The following is a 27,171-nucleotide window of genomic DNA, read 5'->3' on the forward strand; positions in this document are numbered from 1 at the left end:
GACTGGGATTAAAGGGTGTGCCACCACTGCTCGGCTCAAAATGCCGCTAAGGTCTTCGGGTCAGGGTCTAGAGAGAGAGAGAGAGTGGGGATAAGGAGAAGAGAAGCACAGAATGGAGACAAGACAGAGGTTCTGATTAAGTCTCATTTATTGAAGAGAAATCTGGGGTATTTATACACTTTTGCCACATGCCTTGTAAGCACATGGATATGACGTAAGCCTTACAGGCATGGATAGCACGTGCACGTGTGCCTTCAGGCATGTATGGCATGGATAGCATGTGCATAGCTGCCTTCTAGCTGCTTTCTGCTAAAAGTCGGCTCCCAACACACGAATTCATTTAGGTTGGTAAGACTACCCTGTTTTACTACATTATTTAGCTAGGCTCAAACCATTTTTTGTCATAGGAACAAAATTCAGTAGGCAAATTTGCATGAAAGTTCATATGTTTGGTGGATTGATATCAGGAGCTATTTCCACCTCAAAATTTATATCAGGGAGGGGCTGGAGAGATTGCTAAGAAGTTAACAGTAGTTGCTGCTCATTTACAGAACAGGAGTTTAGTTCCCAGGACCCATGCCACACGCTTGCAACCAACTATATAGCTCCAGCCAGAAGGGATAGACAAATGTTATTTTAAACAGATTAAAATAGATTAAATTGATAGAACAGATTTCAAAATAGATTTAAAATGAACAAGCAAACAAAGAAATAAGTGTAAAATAATTTTAAGGAAAAAAAAAGTAAAATAATATTTTCAGTTACTCCTCCCAGCTTCCTATTTATTCCTTTCTGGAGGGAAGACTATGCCCAATATTTACAAGAAGGAATCCATCCTCACTGGCTCGCCAGCTTTCCCTTCGGTGCTAGCCTTTTCAAAGATGCTTGAGGCTTCCTCTCCAGCAAAGCCTTTGGGAGTTTGGATTCCAAATGCCAGAATGCCTATGAATGCTCATCGGAAGCCAAGTCTGAGTCATCCTCCTAGCATGAAGCTCTAGCTGTATTCTTAGTAACACTGCCAGTTCAGAGCAATATTTTCATCCCGCTCTGCTCAGTTCCTACATATATCTCTGGATTCATTTTGAACAAAGAAGGAAAGGATTTTTATTATCTATCAGGGTGAATCCAAGACTCTTATATAAACAAGCTCTGCAGATAATTCTCATCTATGCTGAATTTTCACACTTTACAGATTATACGAGTGCACATATAGCTCTGTTGCAAATATCATTGCTCTGAACTCTTTTAAAAAATTTCGAGATTCCATTTAAATTTTTTTTCAAGTACGCAATACAGCCTATCTTTTTTATTAGGCATTTTATGTATTTGCACTTCAATATTATCTCCTTTCCTGGTTTTCCCTCTGGAACTCCGTTATCCCATCCCCCTTCCACCTGCTTGTATGAGGATGCTCCCCAACCCACCCATCCACTCCCACTTCCCCGCCCTGGCATTCCCCTACACTGGGGAATTAGGTCTTCATAGGACCAAGGGCCTCTCCTCCCATTGATGCCTGACAAGACCATGCTCTGCTACATATGTGGCTGGAGCCATACAGCTTCTAAAAATCATTATTTTACCCATGTCCCTGATGGTGAATTCCATCATTTGATTTCCTAATGACAGCCATTATGAATATTGGTGGTAGGGTAAATTGGTATAACCACAGTGGAAACCAATGTGAAGATGCCTACAAAACAGACAGACATATAGAACTACCGCATCTCCATGCTCTCCCACCTCAGATGTGTGTTCAGTATTGTAGAACAGTATGTGCAACAGAGTACATGTTCACGGTTCTTCATCCATGTTCATGGCTACTTTATTCCCAACAGCCAGGAAATATAATCAGCCTAGTTGTCCATCAACTAATGAATGGAGAGTGAATATATACATATACACAGTACAATTTTATTCAGCCATAAGAAAATAAAATTATAACAATTGTGAAAATTAGCAGGACTGGCTAGGGTATTTCCACACACACCCATATACCATCTAATCTGAATACCTATTTTACTCTCCTCTACCCTTAAAAGTCCCTTTGACTCCTTATTTGAACAAAGTTGACTTATTGGACTGCTGAATTGCATGGTAATGTGATATTTGTGTCTCTGTGCCTGGCTTGAATCAACACAATGCTCTCTCTAGGTGCATTAATACTGAGACAAATAGTGAATTGCCTTCATTTTATGGCTGATTGGAATTGTATTGTGTAAACACACATTTTCTTGATTCATCTGCTGAAGGACATCCTCATCAGTTATACAATATGGATATCAAGCGTTGCCATAGTAAACAGGATGTATAAGTGTCCTTTTTTGGCATAAAATCTTCGTGTCTAGATATATACACAGTGAGTGAATTGCCATGGCAGATGGCGGATGTATTTTTTGTTTTGTTGAGGAAACACCACAGAGTTTGCTATGATGGCCAGGCTAATTTACTCAACCCACCAGCAGTATATAAAGTATCCTTTTCTATACATTCTAACCAAGATTTTTATTTATTTATTGTCCCTTTTTTGATGACCAATTAAGCTTCAAAAGAATTGAGTTGTATTTCTTGGATAATTACTTAAATAGCCTTTTTGCATGGATTTCTTGGCCATTTTCCACATTATCTTTTAGGAAATGCTAGCTAAGCTTTTAGCCCATTATGAAAACAGGATTGCTCCTCATGTGTTCATAGGTTTGTTTGTTTCTTTGTTTCTTTTTCTTTGTGTTCTGCAAGTTACATTTGTCAAGTATGGTGCCTATCTCTGTTGATTATACCTCATGCTGTATTATATTAAACTTAATTTTAATTTCTGTATCCAAGGCTTCAGTGGTAACTTACTTGTTCCATATTGTCTTTAGACAAACTCCAACAACTTTCATCACTAATCTAAAATTCATACAATTATATTTCAGGAGATATTTTGGTATCATACTAATCACCATAAAAACTGGGTACAAACCTACTAAAACCCTGTAGTTTAATCAACACACTACTTAGCTATATAAAATGTTGGGCTAAAATTGGAGACATCTGATGTTGTTTTTTTGTTAAATTTGTGCTGTATTTTTGGAAATCGCTAAATTTGATTTCACTTTTCAAAGAAAAGGCCAATAGGGGCACAAGTAATTACGAAGACCTACAAGTTTTAATTTCATGAGAACAAAAAAACACACTCTTTGCTCTTAAGGATACATTTTCTTTAACTAAGAGTGTCATCTGCAAATGTGATTCTACCTGGCACCAAGGTCAGCCCCAATCATAGCAGTAATCAAGCCAAGGTTTGCCTTTAGGAAAAGTAATTTGCTAAACGCAAGCAGAAGCAACTCTCCAGAACTTTATAAATGTTTGAGTTCCATATACATTGCTATCTCACACACAGATTTTGCACCAAATATCAGACAATAGAGTGTTTGAATTCCAGAAAAAGACAGTACACAGCAGTGAAACAAAACTTACTACAAGTACATCCAAAGCCAGCATTTCTTTAAAATGAGAACTCCCAAGTTGCTAGTAATAATAGTGTTTTTATTAGTGAGCTACAAACACCATTATAAGAAGATACCTATCAACAGAACTGCATTTTACAAGTGGGGTTATTATTATTATCTAAAACAAACTAAATGCAGTCACACTGTTTAGTTTAAAATAATGAGTTTATATAAATATTTGAATCCAGGTTTAACACTACAGTGATGTAGCTACTTCTGTAAAGGTTTCCTCATTGAAGAAATGATTCTAATAATAATCTAAGTAAAAAAATTTATATTTGTATATGTAAATGTATATACATATGAATTCCTAAATACAAACTGTTCAGTCTTTATACTGTTACTTGTATGTATGTTTTCAGGGATGTCCATTTGAAATTGGGCAACAATAAATCAAATAGAAAGCTATGGTCTTACAAGATAGCCAGGGGGACTATGTGGGAGATTTTGGAAGAAAGACATCTAAGGGAGATGTATTGTAATTATACTATAATCTCAAAAAAAGGAGCTCTTGAACTTGAGGCAGAGGGGCATGGGAAAGGTTTGAGGGAGAGTAAAATTATGAAATTATATTTTAATTTCAAAATTAATAAAAAGTGTTGTAGTTTACAGTTGTGGGGATGGCCCTCGTAAACCTTAAATTAACAAAAGTCCTCATCCCCCAATCAATTGAGAATCTCAGGTTGTTCTTTTCTCTGGGATGTATGCTCCTGGAGTTCCCATGTACATTATGTGAAAGCTACAGCGTAGTAGGTTGTGCTGGAGATTCCCAAGTGGTATCCCTGAGACTCGGAGTCATGGCCCCAAGATATGGAGTGTTGACACACAAGACTTGTAAGTTATATTCTGGAATGGATATCAAGCCTGTTTAGAAAATAGTAACATACACTTTTCATTTTGCTAAGTTTAGGAATATCATAACTCAGACATTACACAACTCAGATATGAAGGTCTCTGAACTGAAGTTTTCAGAGATGGAGCCTGCAATAACTCACTCCATGTAGGCCTTCTAAACCGCAGCATGGGAATCTCTTCCTGTCTTCCTGTCAAGTGCTCAGTCTTCATGTTAACCAGTAGAGGAATACAGATCCCATTACAGATACTTGTGACCCACCATGTGGTGGCTGGAGATTGAACTCGTGACCTCTTAATCACTGAGGCATCTCCTCAGCCCCTCCAGAAATGCTTTTATTATGGGTATATCACACCATATACTTGGCTTAAGGATGCTTGAGGTAGAGAAGAATCAGAAGCTGTTTTGACATTTTGTAAACACTTCTGTCTAGGAAACAATACATGGTAATCTATGGAAAGAAAGATGATTTAATAAGTAGTTTGGATTATATCCTATATTGGAGTTGAGAACATATCTGAATACTCAAAGATGCTATTGACAATATTTAGAATGTGGAAGTTCTGTAGGCAAATCATCTTGGCTTCAGCAACAAGCCAAAACTGTTGGGGAAAACAGGACAAAGTTTCAAAAAATAACACCTTGGATTTAATTTTGCAAATGTAAAACAAACACAGGTGACTTAGAGTATTAAAACGTCTTATGGTAATAAAAGTGAATTTCAATATAGGTATGATCATGGTGATGATGAAACATTTATCTTTCAAAAATTTGTGAATCCTCGGTGAGAACTTGACTTGCATCCAGGAAGTCCTGAATTTGATCTCTGGTGCCACTAAATCTGATACAGTCACCCACACCTATAGTCCCAATACATTGAAAGTAAAGAGAAATGGACTGGACAAGAAGTTCAAAGCCACCCTTGGCTACAGAGTGATCAAAGACCAATTGGGGCTTCAAAATCCTGGTGACATGTCTGTTGAGGTTTGGTCTGCTGCTGCTATGTATTGCAGTGCTGTGAGGTACCTCAAGGCCTGGTTCCCCAAGAACTGAGAGAGGCTACATGGAAACCCTAGTTGTACTATATGACCTTGCCCCCTCTTTATTTCTGATTAGTGAACAAAACAGCCTACGGCCTATAGCTAGGCAGAATTGAGGTAGACAGATCTTGGGTTCTCAGGCATGGTGGATTTGAAGGTAAAAGGAGACAAAGAGAAATAGAGAGAGAGGAGGGAGAGAGGAAGAGAGTAAAAGAGAAGGAAAAGGAGAAGGAGAAAAAGGAGGAGGAGGAAGAAGAGGAGGAGGAGGAGAAGGAAGAAAAGGAGAAGGAGAAGAAGAGTGAGAGGGAGGGGAGAAGGAGAAGGAGAAGGAAAAGGAGAAGGAGAAGGAGAAGGAGAAGGAGAAGGAGAAGGAGAAGGAGAAGGAGAAGGAGAAGGAGAAGGAGAAGGAGAAGGAGAAGGAGAAGGAGAAGGAGAAGGAGAAGGAGAAGGAGTAGGAGAAGGAGAAGGAGAAGGAGACGGTAGGAGAGTAGGAGTCCACCATTGTGTCATGAAAGTATGGCCATGAGGGCTGCTCAATTAGAGTTAAAACAGATGAAACATAGTAAGGAATAGCTCAGGGTTTTTGACAGGAAAATAGATTCTAGCATAGAGGGTAGATATCTGCCTACCTCTAGTACTTGTTAAGGCTTATTATAAATATAAAGGTTGTATGTGTCTTTTATCTGGGAACTGAGTGATCAAAGGCATGGTAGAAACTCCAGATTGAGATTAATATTTAATACAACAGATGCCTCAGAGAGTAAAGGTACTTTCTATCAAAACTGATTATCTAAGTTTAATCTGAAGTTCCACACGGTGAAAGAATAAAATCAATACTCATGAGTTGTCCTTTGACTTCTACAGGCATGCTGTGTCATGCATGAACATGTGCGTGTGCATACACATGCACACACACGAACACCCCCACACACACTAAATATAAAACAAATACTATTCCTTTTTCAATGGCTTCCCCACTTCTATACTGACAATCACCCCTTTTACATTGCTGTTTTGCAGGCTTTGAAGCATATGTATGCACATATGAAGATTTGGAGGGAGGAGCACCCCAATGATAGAAAACATGTGACATTTATCTTTCTAGGTCTGAGTTACCTCACCTAATATGATCTTTCCTAGTTCAAGCCACTTAGATGCAAATTTCATGATTTCATGTTTCCTTACAGTTGAATAGCATTCCATGGAATATATATGAAGCACGTTTTCATTATTTATTGGTCAGCTGAAGGATGTTTAAGGTTTTTCTATTTCTAAGCTACTGTGAAAAGAGCATCAATGAACACGGCTGAGAAAATAACTATAGAGTCAGATGTGGACTCCCAAACAACCTCCTGACCTAAGGCAGAATATTATAGAACCAAAAAGAAGAAAAGTGTGTAAGAGCCAGAGGGTCAGGAAGTTTGCCTTAGGACTGTGTCTCCAAGGAATGTTAGAAGCTACACCCATCATGTTTCACAAACATAACTGCCTACACATGAGCTGAGTAAGGATATCAACAACAGATATGTTATACTGGTTGAGGGAAATCCCATAAGGCCACAGCTCAATGTAAAGAACTACAGGTAAAAGAAATACTGGGAGTGGGAGAAATGGTCTTCCCAAGGGAGAAAAATATGAACTGGTTATCCAACATCAACTGGTCATCCCTAAAAACACACATATGAGTAAGAGTATACAGACCAAGCCGGTTATATTTAGGAATATTTATGTATGTACATATACAGTTATACCATCTACAGAAAACATAATTTAAGAGAAAGGTATATGTAAGCATTCAGAGGGAGGAAATGAAAAGGAAATGATTTAATCATGTTATAATCTCAAAAAAAAAGTAATAATAAAAGGAAGTGAACCTTGCTGTCCTTTTACTTATACGTCCCTATCATTGAAACAACAATGAATGAATACAGCCAGGACTGTTTCTAAAGCCACTAGCCCAAGACTACTTTACTGACTCTTCCACAGGCACAGTCACTTGTGATACACAGTGTTGCTTTTAAAGAGCCTGCGAGTATTGCTCTTATGTATTTGAATACTTGGCACTGCTCTTTGGAAAGATTAGGGAATATTTATGAGGTAGAGTTTTAAGGGAGGATGTACATCACTAGGGGTAGGCTATGAGAGCTTATAACGATCTCATTCTCTCTCTTCCCTTCCCGCGTGCAGACAACAATGGGATCAGCCCACTTGCTACCCTGGCCATCATGCCTTTTCTGCCTCCTGCCATACTTTCCCTGATATAACACACTTTCTGTTTCAGAATCATAAATGGAAATAAATTCATCCTTAAGTTACATTTAGTCATGGCATTTAGGAGAGCAACAGAAATGTCACTAACACAAATACTTATATCGAATCCATATTCGTGTTTGTGTTTGTGCTTTTCTTAATTACTTAAATATGGATCATATGAAACCCATGTTTGCTGAATTATGAAAGTCATTAAATAGCCTAGATTATGTTTTCACTTCAAAGAATTTAAATCTTGTCTTGACAAATTGCATTGAGGTTTATGATTATATGAACCAGATACCAAAAAATTAAGATGTTTAAACTTGTATTTTCATGCAGTACAGCATTTTTGACAATTATTTTAGTTCCTAAAATATTACAATAAAGACAAACTAGTTGACACAAATCTTTTAAAAATTTAATGAGAGAAGAAAGAAAATTCAAGAGTTCACTTGTACAAGTAAGCAAATATGAAGATAAAATTTTTAAGGAAAGAAATGATGCCACAAAATTTGATGGAATATTTTGAGAAGAAAAAATAATTTTCACACACAAAACCCATAATTTAAAAATAGCAACATCATTGCAAGTGCTGGGCATTCTCAACATGGACTGAATTTAAATGTTTGCTTACTAAGTCCAAATATTTTGATGTTATGGATCTAGAATTGAGCCTAAATATTAGTAGTGTTGGTTTTCTATGCTACCTGCACTGGGTAATAACTTATTGTACATAAAACCATTTTGACATAACAAGATTTATGGGTGCTTTGTTCATAGTATTAATTTTAAAACTCATAACCTACATTGAACTAATGAGGCTTCACGACCAGTTTAATACTTTATAAGGGTGTTTTTTAAAGATATTTTTATTTTTCATAAGTGCTCTATCTGCATATACACCTGAATGTCAGGAAAGCATGCCAGATCCCATGATGGATAGTTATGAGCCACCATGAGGTTGCCAAGACTTGAACTCAGAATCTCTGAAAGAAGAACCAGTGCTTTTAACGTCTGAGCCATATCTCCAGGTACCTAAAAAGGATGTTTTGATGAATTTATTTTAATATGCCTCTTCAGGTTTTCTCATTATTAATCTATGTGCTGTCACATAGTATTTAGAAGACATCTACTTCACATATAAATCTCTAAAGTGATTTATTAGAAGAAGACTGATTGAACACCTCCTTTGCCTCTATAGAGATTTTAAATGAGGCTGAAAATAGATATGTGATCATGAAACTAGAAAATATATATTTATTGACTGATTGTTGTATGTGAAACCTTTCATAGGAGTTAGAATGACTAGAGTTTAAATTACAGTACATCCAGTGTAGTAAAAACTGAGTCATAAATGAGCTGCAACATGATGATCTTAGATTTAATACATGTTCTAGCTGACTTAATATATTGATGAAGAATGTTGGGACTAGAAGGTTACTTTACACAGAGCTAAGAAAAAGCTTGGGTATTTTTTGTTTTGTTTTGTTTTGTTTTGTTTTGTTTTGTTTTGTTTTGTTTTGTTTTGTTGGTTGTTGCCCTTCAACCTAGTGGGAGAAACAGCTTCAACAGACATAATCCAGAGAACTTTGTCCCACATAGGAACAGCAAAGAAGACAGAGTGGTTGGGGTTTATTGAGCAAAACCAAGAGGGAGAAGAATGTAGAAAGGTCAGAGAAGCAACCAGAAATCAAATAAAGCAGTGTCTTTGGGCCATATTAATGGGGTTTGTTTTGTTTTTCCTCAGGGCAATAAGAAGCCTATTAAGAGTTCTAGGCAGGGAAGATACAATCAGATTTATACTTTGAAAAGGTCACAGTAACTTGTGCAGAACGGGATTAAAAGGCAACCATAGAAGAAGAGATTCAGATAGGAAGTGATTTCTAGCATCTAAGCAGGAAAGAAAATGGAACATTAAATAAGATTTACTTAGCCTATAACATGAGGAAATAAAGGCAAATATTGAAGGAGACAGAGACACTGCTGTGTATATAGAAAGGTATGCTTGCAAAATTATAATACAGAAAAGTTTGAGTGATGTAACTTCTAGGTGGTCTTTACTCAATAAGCAACATAGAGCTGATAACCCACGAGCCATTTATTTTGGACTTTTTAAAAGTATATTGATATTTAACTCTTATACCCAATGGTTAGGACAGGTCTATAGCAATATGTAGCAGACTAGAAATTATGACTAGAGATATTGAAGGCCACCATACAAAATGGCATGGATCTCTTAGGTAAGACAGTTCTAAAGAATACATTTGCTTTTAAAGTTCACCCTTGCTAGAGTATAAGAAGAATCATGTTGTCTTTTGAAACTATAAATCAGATGCTGCCTCCTTGTTGAAAATCTTCCTTTTGGATACATAACTATTAAATCTCTTCTATGACAGTTTCCTACACGTACATAGTAAACATCTTAGTACTCATTACATCCTCTCTCTTAGCTTCTTCTTATCCTTGTCATCACTGTCTGCACTCTACTGGTCCATTTCCTGAATTTATGTCTTTTAATTTTGTTTTGTAGCTCACTGATTTTAAGGAAGCCCATCTGCATGGCCACAGGTTTGAAATTATCAACTGAAGCCTGATGGATTCACTGCTTAGTACACAACTAAAGGTAGTAACTGCTCTTCTCCAGACTCCATCAGTTGCCCAAAGTTCATCATAGAATTATGGGACTCCTTGAGGCCCCTCCCTAATTTGTGATTGGTTTTTGTCAGCCCCAATCAAATGCAGGCTCAGCACAGTCATCTGAAGCTGCTCTGAGATTATATTTCCAATGGTTATGTCTAGAAGACAGTATTTCATGATCCTTTTCCTGATGATCTGATCTACTTCTCTTCTTTCTATTTCCTATTTCAAAGTGTTCCCTAAGCCTTACAGGAGTAGTAAAAATGCATAAATACTCTGCTTCAGTCTGATCCTTCAAATGGTATTTATATAAAAAAATCCTGAGCTGCCATGAGTCTCTGAATTTACCACCATTCATTCTGTGGAGAAGTTTCTCTGAGTCTGTTCAGGCAACAACATGTAAGAGGTGTTCAGGCAGCCATCCCTATACCCAAACTTCCGCCCTAGATCCTGGCTTCAAAGGGTTCCTGGACTCTGAGCACTCAACATTAATTTAATCCTTTAACTCCTGAAATAGAAAAGCAAGATGTCTCCAGAACCCAAACAGAATCCTAAATTCCCTCAACCTCTTAGCTCCTGGTACTGACAGATAAGGTGTGTTGAAGCTTGAGCCACTAGCTTCAACTTCTGCCATACACTAGTTTCTGGTACCAACACATAAGGGAGTCTCTAGATGCTGAGCAGAGCCCTAGGCCCACACTTATACAGGTCCACTAGCTCCCAGAGATGACTGGTACACACTCCCTAGACTATCAGCACTCCTGCCTCATATTTCAACCAACTTCAGATTCAAAAGTCCCAGCACAGGACAAAACCAGAAAAATCCAAGACATGTCTCCTCTAAAAATCTCACCTCTGATAATGGACTGCAGCAAGAATGACATGAATTATTTGACAAGGAATCTAAAAAAAAAAATGATTATAACTATGTTCAAGCAACACAAAGAAAGCATGGTTATACTCCAAGACAACAAAACCAAACAGGTATGAAGGCAAAATTCAATCCAACATAATGAAAACAGAATTCAATAGAAAGTTAGAATTACTGAAGTAAACTAAGATGATACTAGAAATGAAAAACTCAAAAAGCTAAAAAAAATTCATAGTGCAAAGTCTCACTGATAAACAAGATCATTTGGAAAATAGAGTACTGGGTTTGGATGATAAGTTAGAGGAATTGGACCACAGATCAATGCTACATTTAGAAAAAACATCCAAAAGTGGAACATTGGAGAGCTTTTGGGATAACATGAAAAGTTATAACATTGATATTGTGTCAAGGCAAGGTGTTTACTTGGTGTAATAATGGCACAGGTGTTGTGGGCTCACCAATCACTTTCTCATTGGATTGAGGACTGATCCACAGGAGGAGTTTTATGCCTTATCATCCTGGTCCAAAGTCCATGGCTCCTATTGTTATTTTACTAAATATTTATGCTGTCGGATTTCCTTCTCTATATTTATGTTCAAACCCATATACTGGGCTATTTTCAAACATGGTCATGTGGTGAGGACATGAGACTGAGTGTCTGGTCCTCAACCACCAAAGCTCTGGAAACACTGAAGAAGAGGAGACTTATAGAAAGTAAGAATTTCAGTGGTCTGAAATTCTGTCTTCTGGGCATGGTATGGTTATCCCATTCATGATCTTAGAGCAGTCACCATTATTTTTACAAGACTCCCATAAGATCAAGCCAGCCACTATAACTGATGTGGAATGCTCAGATAACCTCCAAGCTCCATCACTTACTGAAGAACTATAGACAATAAGCAGTTTCTGGGGGAGGTGGGCATGAGAGATTTTTTTCAGGGTGGAGCTTCTTTTAGGTATCTAATGCCCAGATATGAATGGCTCTACACCCATACATACATGGTCAGCACTAAATGACTAAGGAGAGAAAGAGAGAGAGAGAGAGAGAGAGAGAGAGAGAGAGAGAGAGAAGCATATATAGAGACAGATAGATAGGTGATAGATGATAGATGATTAGATAGATAGATAGATAGATAGATAGATCATGAAGTAGGAGAGAATATATATATGAAATTCTCAGAAAAAAAAGGACAATTGTTTTATTTTTGTTTAAAGAGCAGATTGTCTGACTAAAAGAAAGAGTAAAGTACATGAGTGAACATACTTAGATCACAGATTGGCATCATGTCAATTTACCTAAACAACAGTAGTGAGTGTACCCCAAAACCCCTCTAACCCATTCACTCACTGTTTTACATGACTTGGACTTATAGTTCCAGGCTGAAAAATTTATAACTCCAAATTAGAAATTACTTTGTCTTGGGAAGCTATAAGAAGCAGTAAGACAAAGTTGCATAAAGATCTACATGAGTTAAAATCTGGGAGACAAGGACAGAGATAAAACATATTTCCTTGGGCTACATAGTAATTAGCTAGATAACTGAACATTACAACCTGAAGTCAAGCCTAGAAAGAGAACCATCTGAGAGAAGAGAAATGTAGGGTTTTTTATGTAGGGTGGTAGGTCTGATTCTTTGATCTGTGTTTACTGATGCTGAAGGTCTTGCCCCCAATTGGTTTTTGATCTTTCAATAAAAATGCCAGTGGCTAATGGCTGGGCCAAAAGAAAGAGGCCAGACTTACAGGTTCTCACAGCCTAGGGAGAGGGAGAGAATCAGAAGACTGGGGCAAAGGAGAATGAGATGCAGTAGTGGAGGAGATAAAGCCAACCAGCTATGTAAGTTTTCAGGTAAGTGGCTTCTGGCCACTTTCCTGACTGTCCTGGAGTAGCAAAGAAAGATTCATGACTTTCCAGTCATTGAGTCATCCAAGGGATTTAAAGATTAATGGTGTGTGTGTGTGTGTGTGTGTGTGTGTGTGTGTGTGTGTTTTCTATTCTGTGGGTTTAAAATAGCTCCTGAATAGGTCAGGGTCTGTGACTCACTGGGAACTCAAAGCAGTGTATGTAAAACTGCAGGCAATATTTTTATTTGATAATTCTGTTTTGAATACATTTAGGACCAAGTGGAGATATTCAGAACTTATAATGTGCAGTAGAGTTTGTAAACAGAACCAGATAAAACTCACTGATAGCAAAGATGATAACCATAAGGAAAGCTGAGGACTGCTGGCTCAATAACTTTAACATTCCTGTAAGAAAGAGACACATCCAAAATACTCTGAAATAAAGCAGTAATGGATGTGTGAAGTGGCCCAAGAGTCTGTAAGCATGGACTTCAAGGATTAAAGTATTTCAAGATAGTCCTAATCGTCAACAAAATTCAATATGTTTAGGTATGAACAAATATTCTTCATTTCCCATTCAAAAACAGAAATTGAATAACAGTTTGCTAGAGTTGTTTAAAGGAATTGATGCTTAGTACATAAAGGAAGCCTGAATTCCTTAGGTAAAGTAGATAATATAAAGACATGTGTACTAAACATCTTAGTCATGTGGTATGCATTGATAAAGTCATACTTCTCAGTGACTCCATCAATCCCTGAGGTCTAATGGATCCTGGGAATTATCTCTATCTTAACAGCAAATGGAAGAGAAAAGAGTCTGAGAGAGAGAATAAATAAAGGTGGTTAACTGCTCTAGATTCTAAATGATACATCATTTGGTTCAACTTCTCACTGAAAGAAGAGAATCAATATGTAAGGCAGCATGAAGCATTTTTTCTTTCTGGTGCTCTACAACGGAAAATAAATAAATTCAGTAGTGTCTAGCAAGTCTCTGCTTCATAAATGTTTTTCAAACTAATCTCACTGTATCTAGTTAGTTATATAAAATATTGGGACATTATTCTATTGGTAATTTGTCAGTACCCTCAGATAAAGCATATGTTTCTGCTTTCCATTCACTAACTACATATTAATATTGATATTAATATGTAATTTATATGGTTTGGTGTTCTATTTATTTTGCTAAATACACTAAAATTTATTTGATTGGCAGATGGAATGTTGTATGCATTTTTATCAAATATATTTTATTTAGACTGACTTCCATATAACAAAAACAATTTTATCATACCATTTATTTTCATTATCATCTCATTGGCCATATTAGAATGCTACTTTCAATTCTGTCTATTTAACTAAGGCAAATATATTGTCCTTAAATAGTAACATGAAAATATATGTTCTTAGTGTTGACATTATGTGCTGTTAACTAAAATTAAAGGTTCATCATATTATGGGAAATTTAATGAATTAGAATGAAAATGGTATGTGAAGAGTAGTTACACATATGATTTACAAATGTAGTGACAGCATGTATAAGACCTGGGAAGGGTCAAGACAGATGAGATTCCAGCAGGAAAAGGGACGAGAGACATAGAATCCCGACCCTAGCTAAAGAGTCATTGGCAACCAATATCTGCTGAGACAGGAAGTGTCAGTTTTAAGGGTTCTGCCCCAGTTAATCACTTTCCAGTGAAGGCCATGCATCCAAGATATATGAGCATCATAAAATAGACTTGATGGGTTACAAGAAAAAGAAGACACAACTAGTTAACCTACAAAGGTGGGTGATGGACCTGGTAGGAATGGAGGAAGGAGTGAGTGTTATAACACATTGCATGTAATGTGTTACATTGCATTTCAAAGCCTCCCAGAACTAACTCAAAATGAGGCAGAAGAAAAGGGAATGCAAATTGGGGTGGACAGGGAAGGAGTTATGAATCAGGGAGGAGCTAGTGGAGCTAAGATTTTATGGGCTTGCATTCACTTGAATCAGAATTTTTCATAAAGTTGCTTGCATATCTAGTATTCGGGAATGTTGTCTCCCTGATAATTACCTTAATAACAAAGTAGATTCACTTCAAACCCTACCTCTCTGACTCAGGAGCACTTCACTAACTGCTTAAGAACATCTGTTTTAACAGGCCTCACATCATTTCTTTGAATTACAGCATCTGAAAAAAGACATCCTTCACAATATCACTATTACAATAGTATGAATAGTTCTAAAAATAGCTGGTCAGGTGAGTGATGAAGCCACTGACCTGCTGAGAATGCCCTGAATGATTATAATAAACATGGCATAACAGCAGCTAGTCTCTCGCACTCAGTTTGTAAAAATAATATCCAAGAGTTCCAGGGACAACCCGAGCCTATGATATGTATGAGTATATTCTCTCTGGGCTTGTTTCCAACATACTCATGCCACAATGTCAATGAGTAGCATCACCTGAGAAGAATGGGTACATGCAAGCTCCCCGGTATATAATACTTTCCTCTGCTCCTTATTCTAAATTAAGTTTTTGTGTCTTGATTTCAAAGTTATCAGGCTCAGTGATGAGCTGTTTAACCACACTCACTCCAATGTTAATATTTTGAAGGATTCACAGAAGGTTAAAAAAAAAACGAAGTAATTCATATAAAATTATTTTTTATAAAACTCAATCCAAAATGATTTAATCTCCTATATATATTTCTGTACAACATAAATAAGTTTAAACATAAATATCAAGACTTATACATGTTCCAGTTTAAAAATGTACAAATGTATATAAGAATTAAGATTAACAAACAGGCATACATACATACATATATTCATCATACCTGTAAAATCTACTTAAAGGCTAAAGATTTCTTTGTGCTTATGGTTTTGAGATACCTCGATCCATCATGGTGGGCAAGGCAGATCAGAGCCTTTTGATCAATGATGGAGAAGTGTGTGGTGGGGGCTTGTTCACATGACAGTAGATAATGAAACAGGAAGTGTGCTGGAATTAGCACAGCTATAATCATGTTAGGCCCACTCCCAGGGACTTACTACTGGCATAACGAAGCCAGACTCCATAAGCTTGCACTACCTTCCAAAACACATGGGAGCACATGCTTAGACCATAATCCCACAGAAGTACTGTTGATATGGACATCCGTAAAGATTGATATACATATAGTTAATTAATAAACAAAAATATGCTAGAAATAATTATCATAAAGATTGGGTTAGAAAGTATATCACTCAGTGTCTTCTAAAGCAGTGGTTCTCAACCTGTGGGTTCCGACCCCTTTGGCAAACTTCTACCTTCAAAACTACTTACATTATGATTCAGAAGAGTAGCAAAGTTAGAGTTATGAAATAGCAACAAAAATAATTTTATGATTGGGAGTCACCACAACAGGAGGAACTGTATTAAAGGCTCATAGCATTAGGAAGGTTGAGAACCACTGCTCTAGAGGAACATAACCAATAGAATGCATGTGTACAATTGAAACAGTATAACATCAGCTATCTCATATATCTGAAAGACTGCAAAAACTGCAGCTGCAAAAGGCGAATAATCTTTCTGCAATGCCCTATTTTCATCTGGTATATACCAGAAGGAGCTTCTCACCTTGAGGGGGTTCTTCTCTCATCAGTTAGGGCAATCCAAACAATTCTACATGTGAATACCACAGCTCAGTTGATTCTAACTTATAGTAAGTCATCATTAAAGCCAACCATTACAGACACTCAGCAACTATAGTGTGCTAACTTTCAACCAAATTTCCATGAAATGACAGAATAAATGTAAAAGAAAACAAAGTAAATAAATATAACACCAGGTAGAGAAATATAACACAATATCACAGAAATAAAACTCAGAAGTATAATAAAGGGAACAGGTCTTTAATATTCAGATAGAAGGACTAGAAGCACCAAGGTACCAATAAATTAAGGATGCAATGTGGTTAGATGAAGTCCTTCATGGTTGTGCACTCTAGAGACTAGTCCAAGCCACATAAGAAGTGACAGAGGGCCTGTTTGGAAGAACAGACAAGCTGCCCTCCCTTTCTCCTAGACTTGTGCTAAGCTGTAAGTAAAAATGTCATTAACCCAGAGGTTAAGTAATTAGCCTGGAAACAGGAAAAGCAGACCAAGGGAGGTGTTTCCTATTGCTGATACATGGCAAATAAGTACCTGAGAAGATCTATGGCTGAGGTGCTTCAGAGGATGCTTCAGAGGAAACACCTCACTGCTGTTTCCTTCCTAGCATTCATGGACTTGGCCAGTAAATTAAAATCACCAATGTTTTAAAATAGGCATACCCAGAATCATAATTAGAAGAAGGAAAATGGCAAAAGAGATTTCCCAAAACATATGTATTGAACCAAGCTTAAAGGGGAAAAAAGGGGGGGGGGGGGCAAGAGAACTGGGCTACAAGACGGCTCGACAAGTAAAGAGGCTTGCCACCAAGATGGACAACCTCAGTTCAATCCTGAGAACCAACATGGTGGAAGGAGATAACTACAGCAAGTTGTCCTCTGACCTCTGACTTCCAATCATATGCCTATTGCAAGGCACCTGTGTACCACACACACACACGTACACACACACACACATTTAAAATCAATATATTTATATATAAATTTGTAAGATATAAATATAATATAAATATATATTTATATGCAATGTTTTAGATTATAAATTTAAATATGCAATTTTTATAAACAAAAGAAGAAATTTTAGTGTAAATCTATTCAAAATAAAAAATGTCAATATTATTCAAATTAAGTTAATTACCACTCTCAGGGCTCACAGAAAAGCCAACGCACTATAGACTATATGTGCAGTAATGAACACAGTAGAGAGCACCATTCTCAAGTGAAAATGAGTGATAATTTGTCTGTATAGGTGACAAAGATTATTTAGGTAGAATGTTGTAATCCTTATAAAGGACAAGCCGCTTAGGAATTTTTAATGCAGATGGCAGATGTTATCATAACAACACACAATTAGCAGAATGAAAATGCTAATCCGTGAGCATCACCTTTTGAGGAGGAAGTGTATCCATCCTTGATAAAGACAATCTGCTAAATAATTAGATAATACAGTCAAAATGGACAAACTGGTCATGGGGGTGTGCCCACAGAGAAACCATTCATGGCCTATAAGAAATAAAAAAAAAAAGGTGTTTCCCACCAGAATCATCACATAAACAAAAGAAAAAAATCTCTAGTCATATATAAACCTACAACTCTCAAAAGATTCATGGTTAAAATAAAAAAAGCTATAGGTAGAAAACTTGAGACTTTGGCAAGAATACAAAATGAGAGCTCTATGGATACAGTGCTATTTGTTTGGTTTGAACCAGTAACAAGAAAAGCTATGGTCCAGCTGTTCTGTAGAGATGTTCAGGAATGTAAAGACATATTCACAGTACTGGGGCTTATTATTATTTCCCACTTTTCTCTATAACCAAACCTCAAATGATAGAAATCTTGTGGTGGAAAAGTGTCACCTAGATGTTATTATTGTGAAATGTCCCCCCAAATACTCATGTGTTACTCCTGGGTCTCCAGGCTGGTGGCACTGCATGGGAGGATAGGGACCACAATGTATTATGCATGTAGGATACTAAGAACTAGTATCTCTGGTTTCTACCCAGCTTTCCTTCTGGTCTTCTCTACATCCTAATCCACCCATGACACAGGGATCTTGGCCCCCACACCTGCCCCATCAGAATGTCACTCTCAATCCTTGAGTGGACTTTACTATTCTTCCCTTACATAAGCTTTTTGGCTACAACAATGAGAAATAAACTAACAGCTATTTTAAGGAACTGGGTATTTTTCTGTTACTAGAACTCCAGCAAAAGTAAATGCCTCCTTTTCTTCACATGAATGACAGCCAGGGTATTGACTCTCTTTCTACATCTCTCCTTTAACACTTTTCTCTCACTCTACCTCTCTCTACCCACTTTCTTTCTACTTCTTCCATCACTTCAAAACAGAATTTTTTTTATCTCCTTACTATTCTGTTTTTGTTCAGTTTTAAAAGTAGCAAAGTAAATGAATTTTATACATCTTATTTACTACTTTATTTCAACACAAGCCATTAGATAGATAGATAGATAGATAGATAGATAGATAGATAGATAGATGATAGATAGATATTATATATATAAATTATTATTATTTTGTATTAATAGGTTTTTAAAAATTATTTTATTTATTTACATTCCAAAAGTTGCTCCCTCTCTGAGTTCTTCTCCCCTTATCCTCTACCACTACCCCTTACCTCTGAGAGGGTGCTTTTCTACCTGTCCACCAATTCCCACCTCACCCCACAAGCATTCCTCTTCGCTGGGACATCAAATTTCCATAGGATTAAGAGCATCCTCTCCCACTGAGGCCATACAAGACAGTCCTCTGCTACACATGTGCCTTCAGCCACAAACCAGCCCATGTACACGTTTTTGTTGTTTTTGTCTTAGTCTCTGGGAGCTCGGGGGGGGGGGGGGTCCATGTTAGTTGATACTGTTGTTTTTTCTATAGGATTGCAATCCCCTTCAGCTCCTTCAGTCCTTCCTCTAACACTTCCATATTGGTCCCCAACTTCAATCCAATGGCTGGCTATAAGTATCTGCATTTGTCTCAGTCAGTTGCTGGTAGAGCCTTTCATAGGAGCCATGCCAGGCTCCTGTCCGAATGCACAATATGGCCTCAGTAATAATGTCAGGATTTAGTGTGCATGCATAGGATGGACCTCAAGGTGGGCCTGTCACTGGGTGGCCTTTGGTTCAGTCTCTGTTCCATTTTCTTCCCTGTATTTCAATTAGACAGAAACAACTCTGAGATTAAAATTTCGAAGATGGGTAGGTGGGCCCCTGCCTCAACTGAGGGCCAGTCTATCTACTGGAGGTTATCTCTTTTTGTTCCATCTCCCTAGTGTTGGGTATTTCAGCTAAGGTCATCCTCATTGAGTTCTGGTAGCCTCTCACATCCCAGGTCTCTGGGACTTTCTAGAAGTTCCCCCTGCTCCTTAGCACCACTGCTGCATATTTCAATTCATTTCCCTGTATCTCTGGGTGTCCCTCCTGTCTCTCCTCATAAGTAATCCTGCCCCTCCTTTTCCCCTTCCCTCTGCCTCTCCCACCCAGTTTCCTCCCTCCCTCTGTCTCCCATAATTATTTTATATCTCTTCTAAGTGGGTTTCTGATATCCACACTTGGGCCTTCCTTCTTGTTAAGCTTCCTATGGTATGTGAGTTGTATCATAGATATTATGAACTTTTTGGTTACTATCCACTTATCAGTGAGTACATACCAGGCTTGTACTCTTGGGTCTGGGTTACCTCACTCATGATGATACTTTCTAGTTCAATCCATTTGCCTGTAAAATTTATAATGTTGTTTTTAATAGCCAAATAGTATTCCATTGTGTAAATGAACCACATTTTCTGTATCCATTCTTCTGTTGATGGATATCTGGATTATTTTCTAGCTTCTGGTTATTACAAATAAGGCTGCTATGAACATAGTGAAGCACTTATCCTTGTGGTATGGTGGAACAACTTTTGAGTATATTCCCAGGAATGGTATAGCTGGGTCTTCAGGTAGAGCTACTTCCAATTTTTTGACAAATCACCAGATTGATTCCCAGAGTGGTTGTATCAGTGTGCAATTCAAGCAGCAATGGAGAAGCGTTCCTCTTTTTCATATCCTCGCCAGCATGTATTGTCACTTGAGCTTTTGATCTTTGCCATTCTGATTGGTGTGAGGTGAAATTTCAGAATCATTTTGATTTGCATTTTCCCAAAGAAAAGGGATGTTGAACATTTCTTCTTAAGTGCTTTTCAGCCATTTGAGACCCATCTGTTGAGAATTCTCTGTTTAGATCTGTACCTCATTTTTGAATTGGGTTATTTGGTTTTTGAGAGCCTAACTTCTTGCATTTTTTGTATTGTTTGGATATTGGGTCTATCAGATGTGTGTTAGTGAATATCTTTTCCTAATTTATAGGTTGCCACTTTGTTCTCTTGACAGTGTCTTTGGCCTTACAGAAGCTTTTCAATCTCATGTAGTCCCATTTGTCAATTGTTGATCTTAGAGCCTGAGCCACTGATGATCTGTCGGGAAATTTTCATCTACGCCAATGTGTTCAAGGTTCTTTCTCACTTTCTCTTCTATTATATTCAGTGTATGTTCTTTTATGTGGAGGTCTTTGATCCACTTGGACTTGAGCTTTATGCAAGGAGATAAAAAAAAAATGGATCAATTTGCATTCTTCTACTTGTAGACCACCAGTTAGACCCATACCATTTGTTGATGAGGTTTTCTTTTTTACACTGTATTCTTTTGACTTATTTGTCAAAGACCAAGTGTTCATAGGTGTGTGGGTTTATTTCTGGGTCTTCAATTCGATTCCAATGATTAACCTGTCTGCCCCTATACCAATACCATGCACTTTTAATCACTATTGCTCTGTAGTAAAGCTTGAGGTCAGAGATGGTGAGTCCCCCAGAAGTGCTTTTTTGTTGTTGTTGTTGTTGTTGAGAATTGGTTTTGCTATGCTGGGTTTTTTGTTTTCTCATTTGAAGTTGTGAATTGCTCTTGCCATGTCTGTGAGGAATTGTGTTAAAATTTTGATAGAGATTGCATTTATTTTAGATATATGGCCATTTTTACTATGTTAATCTACTGATCCCTGAGCATGGGAGATCTTTCCACTGTCTGAGGTCTTCATCTATTTCTTTCTTCAGAGACTTGAAGTTCCTTTGCTTGTTTGGTTAGAGTTACACTAAGATATTTTATACTATTTGAGACTATTGTAAAGAGCAATGGTTCCCTATTTTCTTTCTTAGCCAATTTATCATTTCTGTAAAGGAAGGTTACTGATTTGTTTGATTTAATGGTATATCCAGCCATTTTGCTGAAATTGTTTATTAGCTGTAGTTCTCTGGTATAATTTTGGGGGTTACTTATTTATACTATCTGATTATCTGCAAATAGTGATATCTTGACTTCTTCCATTCCATTTTGTATCCCCTTGATCTCTTTTTGTTGTCTTATTGCTCTAGCTAGAAGTTTGAGTATTATATTGAATAGATAGGGAGAGAGCAGGCAGTGTTGTCTTGTCCCTGATTTTCGTGTGTTTGCTTAAATTTTCTCTCCATTTAACTTGATATTGGCTTTTGGTTTGCTGCATATGGATTTTATTATGTTTACGTATAGCCTTGGATTCCCGTTTTCTCCAAGACTTTTAACAGGAAGGGGTGTTAGATTTTGTCAAAGGCTTTTTCAGCATCTAATGAGATGATCATGTTGTTTTTTTCTTTGAGTTTGTTTACATAGTAGATTATGTTGGTGAATTTTCATTTATTGAGATACCCTTTCATCCCTGGAATGAAGCCTACTTGATCATGGTGAATTACAAGATTGAAATAATCCCATGGATCCTATCAGATCACCACAGACTAAGGCTAGACTTCAACAACAACAAAAACAACAGAAAGTTCCCATATTCTCGGAAAGTGATCAACTTTCTACTTGATGATAACTTGGTCAGGGAAGAAATAAAGACTTTCCAGAATTCAATGAAAATGAAGATAGCATACCCAAACTTATGGGACATAATGAAAGCAGTGCTAAAAGAAGAAGTCATAGCACCAAGTGCCCACATAAAGGAATTGGAGATATCCTACACTAACAACTTAACAGCACATCTGAAATCTCTAGAAGAAAAAGAATCAAACATACCCAAGAGCAGAAAATAATTAAACTCAGGGTGGAAGTCAACCAATTAGAAACAAAGAGAATGATACAAAAATCAAGAAAACCAAGAGTTGATTCTTTGATAGATCAACAAAATAGATAAATCCTAAAGTAACTAACTAAAGAACACAGAAACAGTATCCAAATGAACAAAATCAGCTATGAAAAGGGAGACATAACAACAGAAACAGAAGAAATTCAAATAATAATCAGATCTTATTACAAAAGAGTTTACTCAACAGAACTGGAAAATCTAAATGAAGTGGATTATTTTTCTTTTCAAATTTCACATAGCAAAGTTAAATCAAGAGCAGGTAAACTATTTAAACAGTCCCATGACCCCTAAAGAAATAGAAGCAGTCATTAAAAGCCTCCCAACCAAGAACAAAAAACAAAAACAAACAAACAAAAAAAAGAAACAAAACAAAAACTCAAGATCAGATGGTTTTAGTGCAGAATTCTAGCAGACTCTCAAAGAAGAGCTAATACCAATTCTCCTCAAACTACTCCACAAAATAGAAATGGAAGGAACCATACAAAGACCCAACAAAGAAAGAAAACTTCAGACCAATTTTGCTTATGAATATTGGTGCAAAAATACTCAATAAAATTCTTGCCAACCAAATCCAAGATCACATAATAAATTTTTTTGAATTAGTTATTGAGAATGGGCATACAAACACTTGAAAAACAGTTTTAAAATGAATGCTTAGTTGGATTTTGAAATTTTTCTTGGCCCATTTCCATTATTTCTGCAAAACTAATACATACATGTCCAGATTGTGGCTTCTACAGCTTTATGTGGTTTATTGATGATAACCTAGTAAGTGGCTCAATTTAAATTCGATGGTTATACTGAGGCTCATGATAACTTCCTATGATAGCAAGCTGATGAGATGAGAAGAGAAGAGAATCATCATTGTATTTTATCAGTAACTGACACCTGAGATCATCCTCCCCACCCCTACCTCTGTGAGAATCAATTTTAGTTAACATTAAAAAAAAACCATGGATTCCTACAATACCATTACTAAGAGGATAATTTTGTTTTCATTGTCACAACAATGTCAAATTTTACAAGTTTGTAGATGATGAACTCTTTGTTACTTACCTCTTCAGGGACAGTAGTGAGACATTTGAAGACACAGGAACACACACCACACTTCAGTTGCTGCTGCTGCTCTATCCTGCTCAGAAAAGAGTCAATGTCAAGGTTGTAGCATAAAATAGATGACATCACCAAATTGAATATTTAAGGCACAGTTAAATTCAGTGGCTGTCACAAATATACAACCAACAAATGGTCATCACAGGGTAGGCCAGATTAGTTTCTTGACTGCTGTGGTCAAACACTGACCAAAATCAACTTGGGGGGAAAAAATGCTTATTTAAGCTTACAGGTTATAGCTGATTGAAAGACCAGAACTTTCGGGTTCAGACTCCATTTTAGAAAACCTGACCTAAGATTGAACTCAAGTTAACTAACGGGCCAGTACCTAGCACCAGTTTTCAAATTACTCCCAACCAAACCTGCATCTAGCACCAGTTTCCAGACTATTCCCCAACAAATCTGCACCTCCAGGTTATAAGTCTGCCTCTGGCACTTCATTTCCTAACTACCAATCAGGAGGAAAGCAGAAGTTAAGCTTATGGTTTGGCTCCCAGCACCAGCCAATTATGTTAATGCCATAATGGCCCTCCAATCAAACATGTACAAGGCTAAATACCACCCCCTTCTTGCCTCTCTGAAACTGAGCTCAAGGTTATACCCTCCTGTTCTACTGCATTAGAGACTACTGCATTTTATCAAGCTCGAGCTTGAATAAATCGACCCTAGTGCAATTGCATCAGCATTGGCTCCTTGGCAGTCTTTTGGGGTACACAAACTCTTCCTGGCACAACACCATCAACAAAAGAAACCAAGACAGAAATACAGAGTCAGAAACTGAAATAGAAACCATGGAGGAACACTGCTTACTGGCTTATTTAACTGCCTTTTGTGTAAATCCAAGGTCCAGGAGCCTAGGGATGGTAATGCCCACTGTGGGCTGATCTGGGCTCTCCCACATCAATTGGCAATTAAAAATTACCTCACAGACAAGGATGCAAAATACTCTTTAACTGAAGTACCCTTTTACCAGGTGTGTCAAATTGAGAGCTAAATCTATTTTATTAGAAATAGTAATAAATCCTTGAAAAAATCCTTAGTATCAAAGAAGTTAAATATGCACCCAAAGTCCCACAACTGATAAACAAACTCCTCACCCATAATTGAAGACCACCCAGCTTGAGCTCCTGGGTAATCCAAGAGATTCTCTTTAGAAGAAGCTGTAATAGGACATTTGGAATCTTATAAAGGATGGGGATGGATCTAATTTATGAGTAACCTATAAAATAATGACTACAGGCTTAACTCATTGTGCTGGGTAGTTTTGTGTCAACTTGAAGAAAACTAGAGTTATCTAAAAGGATGGCAGCTCAACTGGAGAAATCCCTCCAGAAGATCTGACTGTAGGTCATTTTCATAATTAGAGATTGGTAGTGGAAGGCCCAGCTCAGTTTGGGTAGTACCATCCCTGGACCAGAGGTTCTGGGTTCTATAAGAAAGCAGACTGAGCAAGCAATGGGGAGCATGTCATTGTCTTAATCAGGGTTTGGTTTCTGTGACAAAACACCAGGACCAAAAAGCAAGCTGGGAAGAAAGGGGTCTATTCAGTTTAGACTTCCAGATTATAGTCTATCTCTGGGGGAAGTCAGGATAGGAACTCAAGCAGGGCTGGAACCTGAAGGCAGGAGCTGATGCAGAGATCATGGAAGAGTTTTGCTTACTGGCTTGCTCCTCCTGACTTTCTCAGCCTGTCTTCTTATAGAACTCAGGTCCACCAGCCCAGGGATGGCACCACCCACCATGGGCTGGGTTTCCCCCCATTGATCACTAATTGAAAAAGTGCCTTACAGCTGGATCTCATGGAGGCATTTCCTCAACTGAGACTCCCTTACCTGTGATGACACTAGCTTGTGTCAAGTTGATGCACAAAACCAGCCAGTACAGTCAGTAAGCATCATTTCTCCATGGCCTCTCTGTCAGCTCTTGCCCTCTTGTTCTTGACCAGTTTGAATGTCTGTCCTGGTTTCCTTTGGTGATAAACTGTGATATGGAAGCATAAACTAAATAAGCCCATTCTTCCACAAGTTGCTTTGACCATGGTGTTTTGTCACAGCAATAGTAACCCTAACTAAAACACTTATAAATAATAGAAAAAACTGAGAAAGCATGATCACTGTCACACACACACACACACACACACACACACACACACACACACACACACACACCTAGTTGGGGCAACAACTCAATTGGAAAAGTGCTTTCTACATCAGTGTGAGGACTTGAGTTTAATCCCCAGCACCCACGTAAAAACCTTAATATTGTGGGACAGGCTTGTAATCTCAGAGCTGGAGAGGAGGAGGCAAGCTGATCTCTGGAGCTTGCAGGTCAGCCAGTCTAGTTTAACTGGCTAGACCCAAGTCTCAGTGGGAAACACTGTCTTAAAAATAAGATGGAGGGTACCTGAGGGATGACACTTTAAGTCAACGCCCACCACCCATGCACATCTGCACACACATTTCATCTTGCTCACACATAAAACTGCACACATCCCCATCCCCCAATACTCACAGATGTTGTAAAACACATATATGACAGCAAAATACATAATAAAACATAAAATTGGTACCATTATTACTTTAATAATTAAAAGGAAATTTACCATGATGTTTCATTGAAACTCTGAAAAAAAAAAAAAAAAAGTTCCTAAAAGACAGAATTCTTGCCTCTCAGAGTTTCCATTCTCCATCTGGTTCTCTGCTATGAACACCTTTTCATTTACATTATTATAAAAAAAATTGGTTGTAAAACATTCACTGTGAATAATAGTGTCTGTTTCAATTTGTTCGAGGAACTATAAAATAAACCCAAACATGCAGTTAATTGATATTTAATAAGAGTTGCGTGTTTGATTAAATAATAAATCACAAGGATTTTGAATCAAAGCCTTTCACAGGGCAAGTACATTATGATCCCCTAATGCAGATTAATATCTGTAAAAGAACTGTTAGGCAAACATGCCACAATAAAAATCATCCCTACTCAAAAAGGTGCAACGTTCTTGCTAGCTTTCTCACCTAGGAAAGCAGATAAAAATTTAGCACTTCTTTTTTGTAGCTAGCACATGACCTACACCAACTGAATCATCACCTAGATTTAATTGTTTCCTCACCAGTGACCCCACAAGATAGGCTTCAGTGGATAGCCCCACACTAATGGTCACTAAACTAAATGGCTCAGCAAACAATTCCAGAAATCATGAATCTGAGAAATGAACAGTTAGGAAGAAAAGTGGTTGATGAAGCTGAGATGGAGGAAGAGAGGGAGAGG

At 37.4% G+C, this 27,171-nt stretch overlaps 1 long non-coding RNA gene across 1 annotated transcript; it reads right to left on the reverse strand.

Moving 5' to 3' along the window:
• Positions 1-20,218: 20,218 nt before the first annotated feature.
• LOC143435268 (uncharacterized) lies at positions 20,219-26,539 on the reverse strand. Its single transcript, XR_013105405.1, has 3 exons — positions 25,734-26,539; positions 23,845-23,920; positions 20,219-21,203 (listed from the first exon to the last, which is right to left on the reverse strand). It is a non-coding gene; the product is annotated as an uncharacterized LOC143435268 (long non-coding RNA).
• Positions 26,540-27,171: the final 632 nt, after the last annotated feature.

Source organism: Arvicanthis niloticus, chromosome 20, assembly GCF_011762505.2.
Source record: "Arvicanthis niloticus isolate mArvNil1 chromosome 20, mArvNil1.pat.X, whole genome shotgun sequence".
Lineage (NCBI taxonomy): Eukaryota > Metazoa > Chordata > Mammalia > Rodentia > Muridae > Arvicanthis > Arvicanthis niloticus.